Genomic DNA, 21456 nt, shown 5'->3' with positions numbered 1-21456 from the left:
AACCGATTCACGCCAATAAATTTATAAAGCGATCAAGAACTCCTTTGATGGTTATTAACAGTGGCAGATGAAAGATGGTGCTGGCGCACTTTGTTCCACTCACGCCTTCTCTCATACACTGGAGCGCGTAGCGACACAATTGGAGCGTCCAACCCCAAAATAGTGGCATGTATACACACACACACATGACACCTGTTTCGCTCCCCCAGGCTCTGGCTCCAAATCCCTCGCGCCAGGCGCACAAGTGGCATCTGTGAGCAATATCAGTGTGAATAGCAAATTTATTTGAGCTTTTATATTTACTCATCGATGCATCTAAGAATTTACTGATACCTTTATTAATTGAACTTTTTGCTGATCAGTTTAAGATGCTTAAACTCATTATTTTTTCCAGATTAATCTACTACGAGTGATTTAAATCCAAACAAAGAAGGTTGTCACGTAAAACGATGGTATCGTAAGAGGAACTATCATCAAGGGGCTGGTACGACCAAAAATAAAACCAAGTGAATGGCAGCTAGACGCTGACAGAGGCGCAGAGCACTCGCCCATGTGTGTTATTAGTGTGTGTGAAATGTTTGGGCAACACTGTTATAGAAACAGCTGTGTGCTGACACCCCCAAACAGATGAGTTAATTCTAACATTGTACGTACCCCTGAGACCTAAACATGGGCGCAACTAGAGATCAGAGGTGGCCCAAACATTCCTAGGAGGTCTCTCAATGCAGAGAGACTCATGAAACGTGGAACAGTCTCTTATGGCGTCTGCAGTGTCTGCTACAGTCACATCTGAGAGCTCCTTGTGGCTGTCTCAGGGCTTTAAAAGAGGCCAAGGGATGCCACCCCAGCCCTCCCTGTGAAGGACATCAGATGGAGCAGAGGAGCAAGGGCCACGAGACACCGTTAGACTGTGATAGCTCACTTCCGGGACAGCACTGAGCAATCTTCCCTCCCCGAGGACTGCTGGGGTGGGTCTTGTAAGAGCCGAAAGATGAATTAACTAAAAAACAAAATGCGGCCAAGGGCAAGGCGCTCAGTGCTGTTATGAGGCATTATAGAGCAACCACAAGGAGATGATGGACGGAGCGGTGAAACTTTTCAGACACTCACCCCCAGTCAAGATTCAGCATGTCTATCATTTAATTTGCTTTATTTATTTCTTTATTCAAAAGTAACTTTAAAAATGAAAATGTTATCTCAGTTATATTCATTTATTTCAAACATTCAGAAATAGACATTATTAATTAGATTTCAGAACACAAGTATTAGCAAAAATCCATTTTCTCCTAACTTCCCTAACTAAAAACCTCAACTAAAGCTCAGTTCTCCCTCAAAGAATTAAAACATTTCTTCAAGAATTCTTACATCTCAGGAAAATCAGCATACTGACAGCATCTCAGGCGGAAATCGGAAGAGAGTTTTTTTCTTAAGGAAAATCATGACTTTTTATACCTTTTTCACTAACTTTATCTATCTACAAAAGTAACTGTCAGCACGAACCCAAGTTCTGATTGGACAATTTGAGGCTGGATGAGCATCACCTCATCATCCTAATATTCAATTTCTGTAGCATCAGCTGAATTTAAAGAATCCTTTGTTTGAGACATTCTTTGGCCTAGCCACGTCCTCAACTAGCTACTACAGGTTCCTTTCCCACGATCAATAACTCAAATGTTCATTCTGTTGGCAGTCATCAGGACTTCCAGGGTAAGCCGTCCTTGAACTGCTTTCGCTCAGGCACAGGCAGCTCACATTCGATCTCGGCTTCACCCGCGCGTGCGCAGTGTCTTTCACTGTCGCGGTAATCAAAAGCCTCCATTTTTAGGTAGGCCTCTCGAGCCAGAATGGGAACTATCATAGAAACAAACACAAATAAATGTTAATTATTGAAATTTAACCCTTCTGTTTACCTCCCCCATACTAAGGTTTCCTTATTAGTTGTTATCTAGCAAAATAAGCAACACATATGCATAATATACTCACCTAACTCCATGTTTTTGCCACAAAATACATAAACAGAAAGCACATTTATGCCGCTCTTGATTAATTTAAAGCTTTGCATTAATAAACAACCTGACGACATTACTAAATTAGTCAGTTATAGTTTTCCATGCAAGCAGAATAGTATTCCCACGTTTATTTGTGGGTGCATTCTATACTACGTTGGTTAATTTTCCAAACTCACACAATTAATAAAGGTTACAGTTATGAGGAAATGACTTCACGAGGGGTATACAAAATTTAGTTTCTCCACCTCGCTCCATCAAAGCCACTGATGATGATAGCGTGGCATGCTGGCGAGGACCATCCAGCAGCTCCTTGGGTTTGCGTATGTGAGATGCTTTCTGGCCTTCTCTCACATTTTTTCGTCTTTCATTTTCAGTACACATTAATGTGAGGGTTTGAAGTCACTTTTTGCTGTGTATACAGGCTGCGGTTATTGACGTTTTATTTTCAATTGAACAGATAAAGTGCAGTGGGTGTGCTCAGGTTAAAAAACGGGCATGTATATGTCCACTTTCACCCACGAAAGGCCAACATGTTTCGTTGCCAAACTGTCTAGGCAACTTCATCAGGGCATTCAGGGAAACCAGTCTTCACCTCTTATTCTTTATTGCACCATATCGAGTAGTTGCTGTCGTCCCTCGTACCTGCAACCCTCTTCAAATGACGAATACTGCGCCAATAGGTCGCGTTTCACCTGTAGGATTGCAAATGTCAGTCTCCACCGCACCCTCGTTGTGGCAACGGAGTATCTCGTCCTGCTCGATCACTCACAGTGGGCACCGGCGCTGATTTCAAAGGATCCTGCCCCCACATAGGTTCCTGCTGGTGACCCCACAGAGAGAATGGACACCATGCTTGTACATAGTCCAGTTTTGAGCTTTGGCAGTCCTTGTGTTCCTCCTGTCTCTTCAGTGACCTCATGGGACTATGATTTATTTGATGATGATGTCTACTGCGATCTATTTGTTTTTATTTTAGCCCTGCGTGTAGTGCTTTGACTATAGGCTATTGAGGCACTTGAGAAGATATTGAGGAGCTGAGAGAGTCATGGTGGCCAGGTAGGGCTAGTGGGAGTGGTATATTACAAACAGTGGGTAATGAAACTTGAGGGGGCACTCCACACTTCAGACCCAGGCAGAAGCTCCCAGATCAGGGGCCCGCTGCCCATGCACAGTGCCAGAGGGTTGCGGTTTGTAGGTGACTGAGCCAGGGCAGGCCTACAGAACGATTGTGTTCTTTGGCGTCCTCCTCACCGGACACCAGTTCGAGTTTGTAATTTATATGAACTCGTGAATGTTCTCCCGCATTTGAGGGAACACTCTTCACATACAATACTGGAGAGGTACGGATCGATTTGACCTGCCCCCCTGTTGGGATAATATTTCTCCGAAGTACGGGGGTACCCAGAGTGACACCGAATGCGACGGTCCTGAAGAAGACCGGAGTGACCTTACAGGCGCATACAGAGAGGTCGAAACATGTTGACTCTGGCAGTGGTAGGAGGGATGCCTTGAGGTTCCTAATTACTTCTTAGAGGCTTATTCCCATCCTTTTCATCTATTTTTTAACCCTGATAGGGGTTTCAAGGAAAGTTTAATAAAGGTTGTATTCTAGTTGACACCTTCAATCAGTTTTAATCACTCTTCATACTGCACTTTGTTGTCGCACTCCTCGGTTGAGATCACTTGGTGTTTGCACGATTCTCACCAATTTATGTGTTTAGTGTTGTCTATGTCCATTTGTCCTTACTATATGTCGTGTTAAGAGAAATTTATTATTTTTCCCCTCCCTTATGCTCCGCCCTGTGTGGGGTACACCAGGGCGTATTGTAAGCAGGCTCGGTGATGAAGCATGTCACATACCTTGGTATGTGAGTGAGGGCAGTTTTTTCAAATAGAGTGATTTGCCCTATCGGGGCCCTCTCTGTATTGTTGTGCAGAAGTGTATTTTTATGTTACCTACTCTATCCACCCCTTATGTGTGTACAATTAAAAGTGAGGGACCTGGCACTGCCAAGAGGTCAGAACTACACTACCAATAAACGCGAGGGCCTTGTGACAGAAGTGAAACTCTTACAGTGACAATAATGCAGTGGTAGAAAACTGTAATGTAGAGTCACAGAATCAACTACCTTGGAATAAGTCACCTGTGTCCTGTGAGGGACGAGGCACCATCTCCTGTCCCCAGGGAGATGAGACCCTTGGCGAGAGCTGGACACAACCAGGGCACCTGTCCCGAGTCGTGTCCAAGCCACTGAGGGAGTCCCTGTCCCCAGGGAGACGAGACCACTGGCGAGAGCTGGACACAACCAGGGCACCTGTCGCGAGTTGTGTCCAAGCCACTGAGTGAGTCCCTGTCCCCAGGGAGACGAGACCACTGGCGAGAGCTGGACACAACCAGGGTAACTGTCGCGAGTCGTGTCCAAGCCACTGAGTGAGTCCCTGTCCCCAGGGAGACGAGACCACTGGCGAGAGCTGGACACAACCAGGGCACCTGTCGCGAGTCGTGTCCAAGCCACTGAGTGAGTCCCTGTCCCCAGGGAGACGAGACCACTGGCGAGAGCTGGACACAACCAGGGCACCTGTCGCGAGTCGTGTCCAAGCCACTGAGTGAGTCCCTGTCCCCAGGGAGACGAGACCACTGGCGAGAGCTGGACCAAACCAGGGCACCTGTCGCGAGTCGTGTCCAAGCCACTGAGTGAGTCCCTGTCCCCAGGGAGACGAGACCACTGGCGAGAGCTGGACACAACCAGGGCACCTGTCGCGAGTCGTGTCCAAGCCACTGAGTGACTCACTCAATCAATCAGGAGTTTTTAGGGAGCAGCTACTCACCCGCGAGGGTCTGAAGGCGCTGAGGGAGGGGAGACAGCACTACTCCTCGCAGTGTAGGGTGTCACATAACTTTACATCACACACAGACACACTAAATCATGTGTGAAAATAAATGTACAGAAAATGTTCCATACACAATACCGCGCTGTAATCACACATCGTCCCTGTAGGAGAGTAGGGTCTGCTTCCTATGGGCACCCCCACTTTTTGGCTGTGATACTCTGGTTTTTCGATTTTAGTGTGGCTGTGGGCCTGCTAATCAGACCCACAGCGAGGATTATAAGGCACTTAAAAGTATATGGTATGGTGATATCATAGAACAGCTATAAGGACATGGTTCCAAAAGCTGCCGACAGGCGCAGCTCATGCCAGAGCACCATCTCACATAAAACCAAGCCCTCTGCCTTCAGGATTGTTAAGGCCTGCCATAGGAGTGACTTATAGGTTACTAAGTGTCTATATATAAGGTACATGTAGATCTACTATATCTAAGTAAGGGGTGATTACACCACCTTACCCAAGCAGAGTGATCAGCCTGTGTTGTCAGTTTAGAAGGCCAGCCAGGGGTGGCATAATACATGCTGCAGCCCCTGGTAGGCCTTGGTTGCACCTATGCCCTGGGTACCTATGGCACACTATACAGGGGCTCTCAAAGGTGACCCAATACCAAATCTGGTATGTACCTAAGGTACATGGTATCAATTTAGAGAGAGAACAGCTGGGCTGTGGGTCTGATTAGATGGCCCACAGCCACACTTTTGACCTTTGATGCTAATTTCATTGAGTAGATCTTTTTTATTTAAATAAAAGTTGATTCTCCGACTGTGCTCTTCATGCTTCGCCCTTTGTGACTGCACCCCCTTTCCACTGCCACACCTCTCACCCCCAATTTATGGGTTCCCAGAGGCAATTTTTTCAAATTCCAGCACTGACAACTTTGAATGAACAAGCAAATGTTAATGAGAGGGTGAATGTCAGAAAGTGATGGTGAACGAGTGACTGGTTTAATGTGAATGAGTGCCAGTGAGTGAAGAAATGAGTGAGTGGGAGTGAGTGATGAATGTGAGTTAGTAACAGTGAGAGAGTGCCAACGAGTGAATGTGTGAGAGAGCGGGTGATGTTATGATACTGACAGTGACTGTGTGATTAGCTGTGAATGAGTGCCAGTGAGTGAAGGAGTGAGTGAGTGGGAGTGAGTGATGAATGTGAGTTAGTAACAGTGAGAGAGTGCCAACGAGTGAATGTGTGAGAGAGCGGGTGATGTTATGATACTGACAGTGACTGTGTGATTAGCTGTGAATGAGTGCCAGTGAGTGAAGGAGTGAGTGAGTGGGAGTGAGTGATGAATGTGAGTTAGTAACAGTGAGAGAGTGTGTTGGACTTGGCCCTTAGGGCAGGTTCACCCCTATACTTTTTGCCTTATTTGTGACCCTGTGTCAGTGATTTTTGGGTCTCTGCGCACTTTCCCCTGGGTCCCAGAGTGAAAGTGCATGCGTGTAGTATGGCTGGCCTGCCCTCCCATAGGAATGCATGGGGAAAGTGTGTGTCCCTGGTAGTTCCTGATGCGTGGGGAGTGCAGGCTCGAGTTTAGTATGTATAAACTCGTGAGAGTGAATGCTGCGAGATGGTGTCTGCGGCATGTGTGTGTCTAGTTGGGAAGTGCTACTTCTGGACATTGAGATATGTGTGCAGTGAGGGTGCTGGAGCGTGATTGGCTGGAGCTGGCTGGCATGCCAGGCTCCAGGAAGTCTGGATGGGTCTGCCCGGTGGTGAGTGGGAGTGATGATAGCGTTGCATACTGGCGAGGACCATCCAGCAGCTCCTTGGGTTTGCGTATGTGAGATGCTTTCTGGCCTTCTCTCACATTTTTTCGTCTTTCATTTTCAGTACACATTAATGTGAGGGTTTGAAGTCACTTTTTGCTGTGTATACAGGCTGCGGTTATTGACGTTTTATTTTCAATTGAACAGATAAAGTGCAGTGGGTGTGCTCAGGTTAAAAAACGGGCATGTATATGTCCACTTTCACCCACGAAAGGCCAACATGTTTCGTTGCCAAACTGTCTAGGCAACTTCATCAGGGCATTCAGGGAAACCAGTCTTCACCTCTTATTCTTTATTGCACCATATCGAGTAGTTGCTGTCGTCCCTCGTACCTGCAACCCTCTTCAAATGACGAATACTGCGCCAATAGGTCGCGTTTCACCTGTAGGATTGCAAATGTCAGTCTCCACCGCACCCTCGTTGTGGCAACGGAGTATCTCGTCCTGCTCGATCACTCACAGTGGGCACCGGCGCTGATTTCAAAGGATCCTGCCCCCACATAGGTTCCTGCTGGTGACCCCACAGAGAGAATGGACACCATGCTTGTACATAGTCCAGTTTTGAGCTTTGGCAGTCCTTGTGTTCCTCCTGTCTCTTCAGTGACCTCATGGGACTATGATTTATTTGATGATGATGTCTATTGCGATCTATTTGTTTTTATTTTAGCCCTGCGTGTAGTGCTTTGACTATAGGCTATTGAGGCACTTGAGAAGATATTGAGGAGCTGAGAGAGTCATGGTGGCCAGGTAGGGCTAGTGGGAGTGGTATATTACAAACAGTGGGTAATGAAACTTGAGGGGGCACTCCACACTTCAGACCCAGGCAGAAGCTCCCAGATCAGGGGCCCGCTGCCCATGCACAGTGCCAGAGGGTTGCGGTTTGTAGGTGACTGAGCCAGGGCAGGCCTACAGAACGATTGTGTTCTTTGGCGTCCTCCTCACCGGACACCAGTTCGAGTTTGTAATTTATATGAACTCGTGAATGTTCTCCCGCATTTGAGGGAACACTCTTCACATACAATACTGGAGAGGTACGGATCGATTTGACCTGCCCCCCTGTTGGGATAATATTTCTCCGAAGTACGGGGGTACCCAGAGTGACACCGAATGCGACGGTCCTGAAGAAGACCGGAGTGACCTTACAGGCGCATACAGAGAGGTCGAAACATGTTGACTCTGGCAGTGGTAGGAGGGATGCCTTGAGGTTCCTAATTACTTCTTAGAGGCTTATTCCCATCCTTTTCATCTATTTTTTAACCCTGATAGGGGTTTCAAGGAAAGTTTAATAAAGGTTGTATTCTAGTTGACACCTTCAATCAGTTTTAATCACTCTTCATACTGCACTTTGTTGTCGCACTCCTCGGTTGAGATCATTTGGTGTTTGCACGATTCTCACCAATTTATGTGTTTAGTGTTGTCTATGTCCATTTGTCCTTACTATATGTCGTGTTAAGAGAAATTTATTATTTTTCCCCTCCCTTATGCTCCGCCCTGTGTGGGGTACACCAGGGCGTATTGTAAGCAGGCCCGGTGATGAAGCATGTCACATACCTTGGTATGTGAGTGAGGGCAGTTTTTTCAAATAGAGTGATTTGCCCTATCGGGGCCCTCTCTGTATTGTTGTGCAGAAGTGTATTTTTATGTTACCTACTCTATCCACCCCTTATGTGTGTACAATTAAAAGTGAGGGACCTGGCACTGCCAAGAGGTCAGAACTACACTACCAATAAACGCGAGGGCCTTGTGACAGAAGTGAAACTCTTACAGTGACAATAATGCAGTGGTAGAAAACTGTAATGTAGAGTCACAGAATCAACTACCTTGGAATAAGTCACCTGTGTCCTGTGAGGGACGAGGCACCATCTCCTGTCCCCAGGGAGATGAGACCCTTGGCGAGAGCTGGACACAACCAGGGCACCTGTCCCGAGTCGTGTCCAAGCCACTGAGGGAGTCCCTGTCCCCAGGGAGACGAGACCACTGGCGAGAGCTGGACACAACCAGGGCACCTGTCGCAAGTTGTGTCCAAGCCACTGAGTGAGTCCCTGTCCCCAGGGAGACAAGACCACTGGCGAGAGCTGGACACAACCAGGGTAACTGTCGCGAGTCGTGTCCAAGCCACTGAGTGAGTCCCTGTCCCCAGGGAGACGAGACCACTGGCGAGAGCTGGACACAACCAGGGCACCTGTCGCGAGTCGTGTCCAAGCCACTGAGTGAGTCCCTGTCCTCAGGGAGACGAGACCACTTGCGAGAGCGGAACACAACCAGGGCATCTGTCGCGAGTTGTGTCCAAGCCACTGAGTGAGTCCCTGTCCCCAGGGAGACGAGACCACTGGCGAGAGCTGGACACAACCAGGGCACCTGTCGCGAATCGTGTCCAAGCCACTGAGTGACTCACTCAATCAATCAGGAGTTTTTAGGGAGCAGCTACTCACCCGCGAGGGTCTCAAGGCGCTGAGGGAGGGGAGACAGCACTACTCCTCGCATTGTAGGGTGTCACATAACTTTACATCACACACAGACACACTAAATCATGTGTGAAAATAAATGTACAGAAAATGTTCCGTACACAATACCGCGCTGTAATCACACATCGTCCCTGTAGGAGAGTAGGGTCTGCTTCCTATGGTCACCCCCACTTTTTGCTGTGATACTCTGGTTTTTCGATTTTAGTCTGGCTGTGGGCCTGCTAATCAGACCCACAGCAATGATTATAATGCACTTAAGAGTATATGGTATGTGGTATGGCTATATCATAGAACAGCTATAAGGAGATGGTTCCAAAAGCTGCAGACAGGATCAGCTCATGCTAGAGCACCATCTCACATAAAACCAAGCACTCTGCCTCCAGGATCGATCAGGCCTGCCATAGGAGTGACCTATAGGTTACTAAGTGTCTATATATAAGGTACATGTAGATCTACTATATCTAAGTAAGGGGTGATTACACCACCTTACCCAGGCTCAGTGATCAGCCTGTGGTGTCAGTTTGGAGGGCCAGCCAGGGGTGGGATAATACATGCTGCAGCCCCTGGTAGGCCTTGATTGCACCTATGCCTTGGGTACCTAGGGTACACTATACATGGGCTCACAAAGGTGACCCAGTACCAAATCTGGTATGTACCTAAAGTACATGGTATCAATTTAGAGAGAGAACAGCTGGGCTGTGGATCTGATTAGATGGCCCACAGCCACACTTTTGACCTTTGATGCTAATTTCATTGAGTAGATCTTTTTATTTAAATAAAAGTTGATTCTCAGACTGTGCTCTTCATGCTTCGCCCTTTGTGACTGCACCCCCTTTCCACTGCCACACCTTCACCCCCAATTTATGGGTTCCCAGAGGCAATTGTTTCCAATTCCAGCACTGACAACTTTGAATGAACAAGCAAATGTTAATGAGAGGGTGAATGTCAGAAAGTGATGGTGAACAAGTGACTGGTTTAATGTGAATGAGTGCCAGTGAGTGAAGAAGTGAGTGAGTGGGAGTGAGTGATGAATGTGAGTTAGTAACAGTGAGAGAGTGCCAACAAGTGAATGTGTGAGAGAGCGGGTGATGTTATGATATTGACAGTGACTGTGTGATTAGCTGTGAATGAGAGCCACTGAGTGTGTGGCAGCAAGAGAGTGTGTGAGTGACATACGTGTATGTGAATGAGAGCCATTGAGTGTGTGGCAGCAAGAGAGTGTGTGAGTGACATACGTGTATGTGAATGAGAGTCATTGAGTGTGTGGCAGCAAGAGAGTGTGTGAGTGACATACGTGTATGTGAATGAGAGCCATTGAGTGTGTGGCAGCAAGAGAGTGTGTGAGTGACATACGTGTATGTGAATGAGAGCCATTGAGTGTGTGGCAGCAAGAGAGTGTGTGAGTGACATACGTGTATGTGAATGAGAGCCATTGAGTGTGTGGCAGCAAGAGAGTGTGTGAGTGACATACGTGTATGTGAATGAGAGCCCTTGAGTGTGTGGCAGCAAGAGAGTGTGTGAGTGGCATACGTGTATGTGAATGAGAGCCCTTGAGTGTGTGGCAGCAAGAGAGTGTGTGAGTGACATACGTGTATGTGAATGAGAGCCATTGAGTGTGTGGCAGCAAGAGAGTGTGTGAGTGACATACGTGTATGTGAATGAGAGCCATTGAGTGTGTGGCAGAGAGTGTGTGAGTGACATACGTGTATGTGAATGAGAGCCATTGAGTGTGTGGCAGCAAGAGAGTGTGTGAGTGACATACATGTATGTGAATATGCCAGTGAGAATGTCAGTGACTGAGTATGTAAGTGGGCGAGTAGCAAGGAGGAGAGAGAGCAGTGACTTCCGATGTATCTGTGACAGGTCGGGTCTTGTACTGAGGGAGTCCTTCAGGTGAGTTTAATGTGAGTAACAGGTGCTGTACTGAGGAACTCTTTCAGGGGAGTTGAGTGTGGGCGACCGGTGCTGTACTGAGCGAGTTCCTCAGGTGAGTTGAGTGTAAGTGACAGGAGCTCTACTGAGGGAGTCCCTTGGGTGAATTGAGTGTGAGTGACCAGTGCTCTCCTGAGGGAGTCCCTCTGGTGAGTTGAGTGTGAGGGGCCAGTGCTGTACTGAGGAAGTCCCTTGGGAGAGTTGAGTGTAGGCGACAGGTTCTGCACTGAGGGAGTCCTTCTGGTGAGTTGGGTGTGAGTAACAGGTGCTGAACTGAGGAAGTCCCTTGGGTGAGTTGAGTGTGAGCGACAGGTGCTGTACTGAGGGAGTCCCTCGGGTGAGTTGAGTGTGATGGGCCTGAGCTGTACTGAGAGAGTCCCTTGGGTGAGTTGAGTGTGAGCGACAGGTGCAGTACTGAGCGAGTTCCTCAGGTGAGTTGAGTGTAAGTGACAGGAGCTCTACTGAGGGAGTCCCTTGGGTGAATTGAGTGTGAGTGACCAGTGCTCTCCTGAGGGAGTCCCTCTGGTGAGTTGAGTGTGAGGGGCCGGTGCTGTACTGAGGGAGTCCCTTGGAAGAGTTGAGTGTAGGCGACAGGTTCTGCACTGAGGGAGTCCCTCTGGTGAGTTCAGTGTGAGTAACAGGTGCTGAACTGAGGAAGTCCCTTGGGTGAGTTGAGTGTGAGCGACAGGTGCTGTACTGAGGGAGTCCCTCGGGTGAGTTGAGTGTGATGGGCCTGAGCTGTACTGAGAGAGTCCCTTGGGTGAGTTGAGTGTGAGCGACAGGTGCTGTACTGAGGGAGTCCCTCGGGTGAGTTGAGTGTAAGCAACAGGTGTTGTACTGAGGGAGTCCCTCAGGTGAGTTGGGTGTGAGCAACAGGTGCTGTACTGAGGAAGTCCCTCGGGTGAGTTGAGTGTGAGTGACAGGTGCTGTACTGAGGAAGTACCTTGGGTAAGTTGAGTGTGAGCGACAGGTGCTGTACTAAGGGAGTCCCTCAGGTGAGTTGCGTGTGAGTAATATGTGCTGTACTGAGGAAGTCCCTCGGCTGAGTTGAGTGCGAGGGGCCGGAGCTGTACTGAGGAAGTCCCTTGGGTGAGTTGAGTGTTAGTGACAGGTGCTGTACTAAGGGAGTCCCTCGGGTGAGTTGAGTGTAAGCGACAGGTACTGTACTGAGGGAGTCCCTCGGTGAGTTGAGTGTAAGCGACAGGTACTGTACTGAGGGAGTCCCTTAGGTGAGTTGAGTAACAGGTGCTGTACTGAGGAAATCCCTCAGGTGAGTTGAGTGTGAGCGACAGGTGCTGTACTGAGGGAGTCCCTCGGTGAGTTGAGTGTGAGGGGCCAGAGCTGTACTGAGGGAGTCCCTTGGGTGACTTGAGTGTGAGTGACAGGTGCTGACTGAGTTAGTCCCTCAGGTAAATTGAGTGTGAGCAACAGGTGCTGTACTGAGGGAGTCCCTTGGGTGAGTTGAGTGTGAGTGACAGGTGCTGTACTGAGGGAGTCCCTCGGTGAGTTGAGTGTGAGGGGTCGGAGCTGTATTGAGGGTGTCCCTCAGGTGAGTTAGTGTGAGTGACAGGTGCTGACTGAGTTAGTCCCTCAGGTAGTTGAGTGTGAGTGTATAAATCAGGTCATATCATACAAGAGCAGTTTCCGATGAAAAGCAACAAAAATCTGCCAAAAAACCACCGAAGGACGCCAGCTAAAAATACACAAAAGTACTTTGAAAGGTCACTCTGTCTGGATATACGTGTCACGCACACAGTGGATGAGTGTTACACACTCACTGAGTGGGACTGATTACTAGTGGATTGTAAAATTCCGGTCCATGCGTAACCTCCTGTTTACGCATAGACCAGAATTACAAGTTTAAAGGTATTTAACGCATTTGATAATTCCAGCTGGGCAAAAATTCCGAAATTGAACTCAAGAAAACATAAGATATCTATCTATCTATCTATCTATCTATCTATCTATCTATCTATCTATCTATCTATCTATCTATCTATCTATCTATCTATCTATCTATCTATCTATCTATCTATCTATCTATCTATCTATCTATCTATCTATCTATCTATCTATCTATCCTAAAACTGTTGGAGTCTATCTATCTATCTATCTATCTATCTATCTATCTATCTATCTATCTATCTATCTATCTATCTATCTATCTATCTATCTATCTATCTATCTATCTATCTATCTATCCATCTATCCCTTTGTCCCTGTCTCTCTTTCTACCCTTCTCTCAGAGGGACAGAGTAGAAATGGAACAGAATGCCAGAGAGGACAGGGTCACAGCTATCAAAGATGCAGCAGGTAGAGTGGCACCAGGGCACACTGAACCCTGATTGCTGCTGCCTTTTGCTACCCACCCAGCATTTACGGTGGGTTCCTTCTCCCTGCTTGCACTGAGGTTCATGGCCATTGATGGTAAGGATGGTGTGGGAAGGTGCGGTCACCGTGGGGTGGGTCCTGGATGAATCTCTGTTGCTGGTGCGGGCAGGGGTGGTCACCGTGAGGTGGGTGGTGGATGACTCTCTGTGGCTGGCAGGGGCGGTAACCATGAGTTGGGTCCTGGATGTCTCTCTGTGGCTGGTGCGGGCAGGGGTGGTCACCGTGGGGTGGGTGGTGGATGACTCTCTGTGGCTGGTGCGGGCAGGGGCGGTCACCGTGCGGTGGGTGGTGGATGACTCTCTGTGGCTGGTGCGGGCAGGGGTGGTCACCGTGGGGTGGGTGGTGGATGTCTCTCTGTGGCTGGTGCGGGCAGGGGTGGTCACCGTGGGGTGGGTGGTGGATGTCTCTCTGTGGCTGGTGCGGGCAGGGGTGGTCACCGTGGGGTGGGTGGTGGATGACTCTCTGTGGCTGGTGCGGGCAGGGGCGGTCACCGTGCGGTGGGTGGTGGATGACTCTCTGTGGCTGGCGCGGGCAGGGGCGGTCACTGTGCGGATGGCGCAATGAGTCAGAGGAGGTAACCCTTCCGAAATGACGATGGCACCACCCAGCACTAAAGACACTTCTCAGACACTAGGCTATCTTGCCATGCGAGTGACTTTGCCCAACCCTGCTGCCCTCAAGAGGCACCAACCTGGACCATCATATGAGTATGGCCAGCCCTACCACTGGCCTGTGTTAATATGTGATTGGTTCTGCCTAGTCTTATCTATCCTGAGAGGCTTCGACATTTGCTGGCTTGTAACTGGCTCTACCCTGCCCTACAGAGGTGCTGGCCTATCTCAACATATGTCTGAATCTACAGCTCTAACCAAAGAGGCGTCGACCTTTGCTGACATGTGACTGACTCTGCCCAGCCCTGCCAGTCCCACTGAGGCACTGACCTGTCATGACGTCACTGACTTTTCACATTCTTACTGACCCTTTGGAAGCATCGACATTTGCTAAAGTAACTGACTCTGTCCGACCCTACAGGCCTCTAGAAGCACGGGTCGGTACTCACACGTGACTGACTTTTCTTAACCCTATTCACCCTTCTGAGGCATCGACCTTTGCTGATATGTGACGACTCTGCCCAGCCCCACTGGCTCTTCGGAGGCACTGACCTGTCTTGACTTGACTGACTGCCCAGCCCTACCGGCCCTTCGGAGGCACTGGCCTGGTTTGTCTTGACTGACTCTGTCCAGCCCTACCGGCCCTTCGGAGGCACTGACCTGTCTTGACTTGACTGACTCTGCCCAGCCCTACCGGCCTTTCGAAGGCACTGGCCTGGTTTGTCTTGACTGACTCTGTCCAGCCCTACCGGACCATCGGAGGCACTGGCCTGGTTTGTCTTGACTGACTCTGCCCAGCCCTGCTGACTCCCCAGAGGCACTGGCTTCTCCTGACATGTGACTGACTCTGCCCAGCCCTACCGGCCTCAGAGGCCCCAGCCTAGCAGGCTCTCTTGCCTGGGAGGATCCTCCTCAGACAGGGCTCTGACTCACCGCTCCCCCGGTAGACACCAGCAGACAAAGGTCACAGCCACAGGAACCGGAAGTGCCGCTCTGGCTCTGCTGCTGAAAAATGTCAAACTTGAGAAATTCCCCAAAACAGAGTCAAAGTGACAAGAAAGGTTCAACCGTCTGAGGAAGGAAAACAAGAAGCAGAGAGACAGGCTGCACCTGCCTGTGGGGGTCAATACACCTGCCTGTAACTACACCTGCCTTTGGGGGTCACTCTACTCCTGCCTGTAACTACACCTGCCTGTAACTACACCTGCCAGTAGGGGTCACTACTCCTTACTGTAGGGGTCTCTACACCTGCCTGTGGGGGTCACCCTACACCTGCCTGTAGGGGTCACTTCACCTGCCTGTAGGGGTCACTCAACTCCGGACTGTAAGGGTCACTACAACTGCCTGTGGGGGTCACCCTACACCTGCCTGTAGGGGTCACTACTCCATCCTGTAGGGTCACTACACCTGCCTTTGGGGGTCACCCTACACCTGCCTGTAGGGGTCACTTCACCTGCCTGTAGGGGTCACTCAACTCCTGCCTGTAGGGGTAACTACAACTGCCTGTGGGGGTCAATACACCTGCCTGTAACTACACCTGCCTTTGGGGGTCACTCTACTCCTGCCTGTAACTACACCTGCCTGTAACTACACCTGCCAGTAGGGGTCACTACTTCTTCCTGTAGGGGTCTCTACACCTGCCTGTAGGGGTCACTTCACCTGCCTGTAGGGGTCACTCAACTCCTGCCTGTAGGGGTCACTACAACTGCCTGTGGGGGTCACCCTACACCTGCCTGTAGGGGTCACTACTCCTGCCTGTAGGGGTCACTACACCTGTCTGTGGGGGTCACTCTACACCTGCCTGTAGGGGTCACTACACCTGCCTGCCAAGGTCTCTCTACACCTGCCTGTAGGGGTCACTCTAGACCTGCCAGGGTCTATCTACACCTGCCTGCCAGGGTCACTTTACACCTGCCTGTAGGGGTCACTCTACACCTGCCTGCCAGGGTGACTCTACGCCTGTCTGCCTGGGTCAATCTACGCCTGTCTGCCTGGGTCACTCTACGCCTGTTTGCCTGGGTTACACTACACCTGCCTGCCAGGGTAACTCTACACCTGTTTGCCAGGGTCACTCTACGCCTGTTTGGCAGGGTCACTCTACACCTGTTTGCCAGGGTCACTCTACGCCTGTTTGCCAGGGTCACTCTACACCTGTTTGCCAGGGTCACTCTACACCTGCCTGCCAGGGTCACTCTACACCTGTTTGCCAGGGTCACTCTACGCCTGTTTGCCAGGGTCACTCTACACCTGCCTGCCAGGGTCACTCTACACCTGTCTGCCTGGGTCACTCTACGCCTGTTTGCCGGGGTCACTCTACACCTGTTTGCCTGGGTCACTCTACACCTGTTTGCCAGGGTCACTCTATGCCTGTCTGCCTGGGTCACTCTACACATGTCTGCCAGGGTCACTCTACAGATGTTTGCCAGGGTCACTCTACGCCTGTCTGCCTGGGTCACTCTACGCATGTCTGACAGGGTCACTCTACACCTGTTTGCCAGGGTCACTCTACGCCTGTCTGCCTGGGTCACTCTACGCCTGTCTGCCTGGGTCACTTTACGCATGTCTGCCTGGGTCACTCTACACCTGTTTGCCGGGGTCACTCTACGCCTGTCTGCCTGGGTCACTCTATGCATGTCTGCCAGGGTCACTCTACACCTGTTTGCCAGGGTCACTCTACGCCTGTCTGCCTGGGTCACTCTACGCATGTCTGCCAGGGTCACTCTACACCTGTTTGCCAGGGTCACTCTACACCTGTTTGCCAAGGTCAATCTACGCCTGTCTGCCTGGGTCACTCTACGCCTGTCTGCCTGGGTCACTCTACGCATGTCTGCCTGGGTCACTCTACACCTGTTTGCCAGGGTCACTGTAGACCTGTTTGCCAGGGTCACTCTACGCCTGTCTGCCTGGGTCACTCTACGCATGTCTGCCAGGGTCACTCTACACCTGTTTGCCAGGGTCACTCTACACTTGCCTGCCAGGGTCACTCTACGCCTGTCTGCCTGGGTCACTCTACACCTGTTTGCCAGGGTCACTCTACACTTGCCTGCCAGGGTCACTCTACGCCTGTTTGCCTGGGTCACTCTACATCTGTTTGCCAGGGTCATTTTACGCCTGTCTGCCAGGGTCACTCTACACCTGTTTGCCAGGGTCACTCTATGCCTGTTTGCTAGGGTCACTCTACACCTGTTTTCCAGGGTCACTCTACACCTGCCTGCCAGGGTCACTCTACACCAGTTTGCCAGGGTCACTCTACGCCTGTTTGCCAGGGTCACTCTACACCTGCCTGCCAGGGTCACTCTACACCTGTTTGCCAGGGTCACTCTACACCTGTCTGCCTGGGTCACTCTACGCCTGTTTGCCAGGGTCACTCTACGCCTGTCTGCCTGGGTCACTCTACGCATGTCTGCCAGGGTCACTCTACACCTGTTTGCCAGGGTCACTCTACGCCTGTCTGCCTGGTTCACTCTACACCTGTTTGCCAGGGTCACTCTACACTTGCCTGCCAGGGTCACTCTACGCCTGTTTGCCTGGGTCACTCTACATCTGTTTGCCAGGGTCACTTTATGCCTGTCTGCCAGGGTCACTCTACACCTGTTTGCCAGGGTCACTCTATGCCTGTTTGCTAGGGTCACTCTACACCTGTTTTCCAGGGTCACTCTACACCTGCCTGCCAGGGTCACTCTACACCAGTTTGCCAGGGTCACTCTACGCCTGTTTGCCAGGGTCACTCTACACCTGCCTGCCAGGGTCACTCTACACCTGTTTGCCAGGGTCACTCTACACCTGTCTGCCTGGGTCACTCTACGCCTGTTTGCCAGGGTCACTCTACGCCTGTCTGCCTGGGTCACTCTACGCATGTCTGCCAGGGTCACTCTACACCTGTTTGCCAGGGTCACTCTACACCTGTCTGCCTGGGTCACTCTACGCCTGTTTGCCAGGGTCACTCTACGCCTGTCTGCCTGGGTCACTCTACGCATGTCTGCCAGGGTCACTCTACACCTGTTTGCCAGGGTCACTCTACACCTGTCTGCCAGGGTCACTCTACACCTGTTTGCCAGGGTCACTCTACGCCAGTTTGCCAGGGTCACTCTACGCCTGTCTGCCTGGGTCACTCTACGCATGTCTGCCAGGGTCACTCTACACCTGTCTGTCTGGGTCACTCTACGCATGTCTGCCAGGGTCACTCTACACCTGTTTGCCAGGGTCACTCTACGCCTGTCTGCCTGGGTCACTCTACGCCTGTCTGCCTGGGTCACTTTACGCATGTCTGCCTGGGTCACTCTACACCTGTTTGCCAGGGTCACTCTACGCCTGTCTGCCTGGGTCACTCTATGCATGTCTGCCAGGGTCACTCTACGCCTGTCTGCCTGGGTCACTCTACGCATGTCTGCCAGGGTCACTCTACACCTGTTTGCCAGGGTCACTCTACGCCTGTCTGCCTGGGTCACTCTACGCATGTCTGCCAGGGTCACTCTACGCATGTCTGCCAGGGTCACTCTACACCTGTCTGCCTGGGTCACTCTACACCTGTCTGCCTGGGTCACTCTACACCTGTCTGCCTGGGTCACTCTACACCTGTCTGCCTGGGTCACTCTACACCTGTCTGCCTGGGTCACACCACACCAGTTGTTCACAGACATTTTAGAATCACACCCTCTTTTTGGATTGACAATCTTTTGCGAGCCACCTCGCTTTAATCTCCAAGACATGGGCAAGTTGATAATGTAACTGAAGCGTCATCTGGTAGCCCACGGCCACTCCAGACAGCACCTTCTGTTGAGACGGCCACTGAAGGTCACTGACCCGGTTTTACTGCTACAAATGTACGGAGACAAATGATAATTTGTGGAAATCGGGTTGAGTGAATGTTTATCATTTGGTCCTTACACATACTAAGCCCAGTTTCTTTCAGGTGCCCTTTCAAGGTGTCCGTCCCTCAATCCCAAGCTCCACTCCTCTTCTTGGGGTGTCTTCTGCTTACACAGGTCTTCCCTCTTCATGCATCTGTGGCCTGCTCTCCCTCTTTTTCTCTTTTTCTCACACACTCTTTCTGCTCCTCTCTCTCAAGTTCATTCCCCACTTCCTGCATAAATACTTGCCCTATCTATCTTCTTTTCGATCTATTCTGTGCAGCTCTCACCCCTATCTATGCAGCCAAGATGTCGGCGGCAAAGCTTTGAACTCCGCAGCCGCCCGACACCAGCTGACACTATCCGGCATTTTGTGCCTTACAATTTGGAGTTGAGGCTGTGGAGAGCAGTGCCCATCTCCCCGTTGCCAGCTGTGCCAAGTCCAGGGTCTGATGCCGCACCGGCAGCGAAGTCGTGAGGGTGGAATCGACCTGGGGCAAGACAGCTGAAAGGCGTGGGCGAGGCCGCGCAGCTGTGAGAGAGTTAGAGGCCCAGAGTGCAGCGCCACGGGCCGGCAGTGATGGCGGCGATGCAGACAAGAAGCTGGGGTGGGTCCCCCATGGATTGCAGCAGTGGAGGACGCTGGTGGCGGCCCGGACTGGCGTGGCGGGCCCTGCCTGAGGTGGCGAGGAGGCCTAGAGCAGCTGAAATGAAAGGTGCGCCAGTGTGTCCTGATATTGTCTTCTCCCCCCCCCCTCACGTCATAGGACACAGGCCAGGTGAGCGGCCAGGGGCCGGGAAGCAACTGAAGATGTAGCAAGAGTGGGGGACATCTGGCCTTCACCAGGTCGGGGATCGCTCCAGGCCCAAGATCTATGTCCGTAAGTGCAACAACACCTTGAAGGACAGGCTATAAGCAAGAACGCCAGCAATGGCGAGAAGATAATGTTGTGTAAATATGTTATATATATATATATATATACATCATTACCACCTCTCCATCATTTCAGTGTTTGTTCCGCATGTGCCAGTGAATAAGGGCGTCTTAGCCCGAAACGCTTTTGGCCAGGAAATTTTGGACATTGATTAACTACACAAACCCGCTGCAGCCCAGGAACAATATGGGTTTCAGCAGTGAGGCTTTTCCCAAATGAGCGTCTCTCTTGTTGGATATATATATATATTGCAATGAAGAGAGTGCTAGTGTTTTTCTCAATAACCTCAATGACAATTTGGCTAATCTAAAATTCACTTCACACATTAGTGACAAGGAGGTGGATTTCTTAGATGTGAAAGTATATGTGGAGGCAGGGAAAATCAACACCACGCTCCATAGAAAAGCCACAGCGGGTCACTCAACGCTACATGCGTCGAGTGTCCACCCCCAACATTTAATCCAAAGCATACCATATGGTGAACTACTGAGAATTAAGCGAATATGTAGCACCACGGACCAACAAGAGGTATGCACTAGGGAGGCACTCGAGAGATTTCCAAGAGAGGCTACAGTACATCTACTCTCTATCAAGTCCTGACCAAGGTCAGTATGAGGCCAAGAGAATCACTATTAGAATCTCTAAATTCCACAGTAGAATCCATCGAAGAAACAAACACACCAAGACTCAACCTTACTTTTAACAGGCAGCACCGCCAAATTCGTTCTATCATGAATCGCAATTGGCCTATAGTCCTGACGGATGCAGTCCTAGCCCCTGACTTACCTAACATCCCTACCATCACATTCCGTAGAGGGATTTCCATGAGACCTCAAATTGTGCACAGCAATCCAGAAACTACAAAAAGAAAAAAAAACTACCTGGTTACAGCCCAAACAAGGTTTCTACAAATGCTCATCATGAAGGGCTTGCAAATTTGGCATTTCCACCACCAAATATAAGACCCCTTTCAGCCCTAAAGAGATCAAAATTCAAGGCAATTTTAATTGCAAAACCGAGTTCGCTGTATACGTCCTGACATGCACCTGTGGCCTCAGATATGTAGGCAGCACCAACCTACAGGTGCATGTCAGAATCCAGAGGAGGCAACAGGGAACAAGCACTGGCGTTGCCAATAGGTCTCGCATTAGGAAAGTTTGAGCTATTGGTATTGTAAATGACAATTTTTTTATTTATGTGTTGGTTTTGAAAATAGCTAAATTAATAGCTTTGTCATTTACAATGCCAATAGCTCAAACTTTCCTAATGCGAGACCTATTGGCAACGCCAGTGCTTGTTTGTTTAGTTACATGACAAAACGTAGGTGGTTATCATGGTAATCATTTAGAATGAAATTAGTCTCGCAGTAGGAAAGTTGGAGCTATTACAATTGCAAATAGCAATGCCTTCTATTTTTGTTTTCATTTTAAAAACATAAAGGGCTTTGTCATTTACAAAACCAATAGCTCCATCTTTCCTACTGCGAGACCTATTGTGCACTGCACAGTGTGGGTGAAAGTGGCATTGCGTGGGTGTGAGTGCCTTTGAGTGAGTGGCGTTGCGTGAGTGAGTGGCGTTGCATGTGTGATTGTTGTTGCGTGGGTGAGTGGCG

The sequence above is a fragment of the Lissotriton vulgaris genome, chromosome 10 (assembly GCF_964263255.1).
Source record: "Lissotriton vulgaris chromosome 10, aLisVul1.2, whole genome shotgun sequence".
Classification (NCBI taxonomy): domain Eukaryota; kingdom Metazoa; phylum Chordata; class Amphibia; order Caudata; family Salamandridae; genus Lissotriton; species Lissotriton vulgaris.
The sequence above is the reverse complement of the archived record's forward strand: the minus strand, read 5'-3'. Positions refer to the sequence as shown.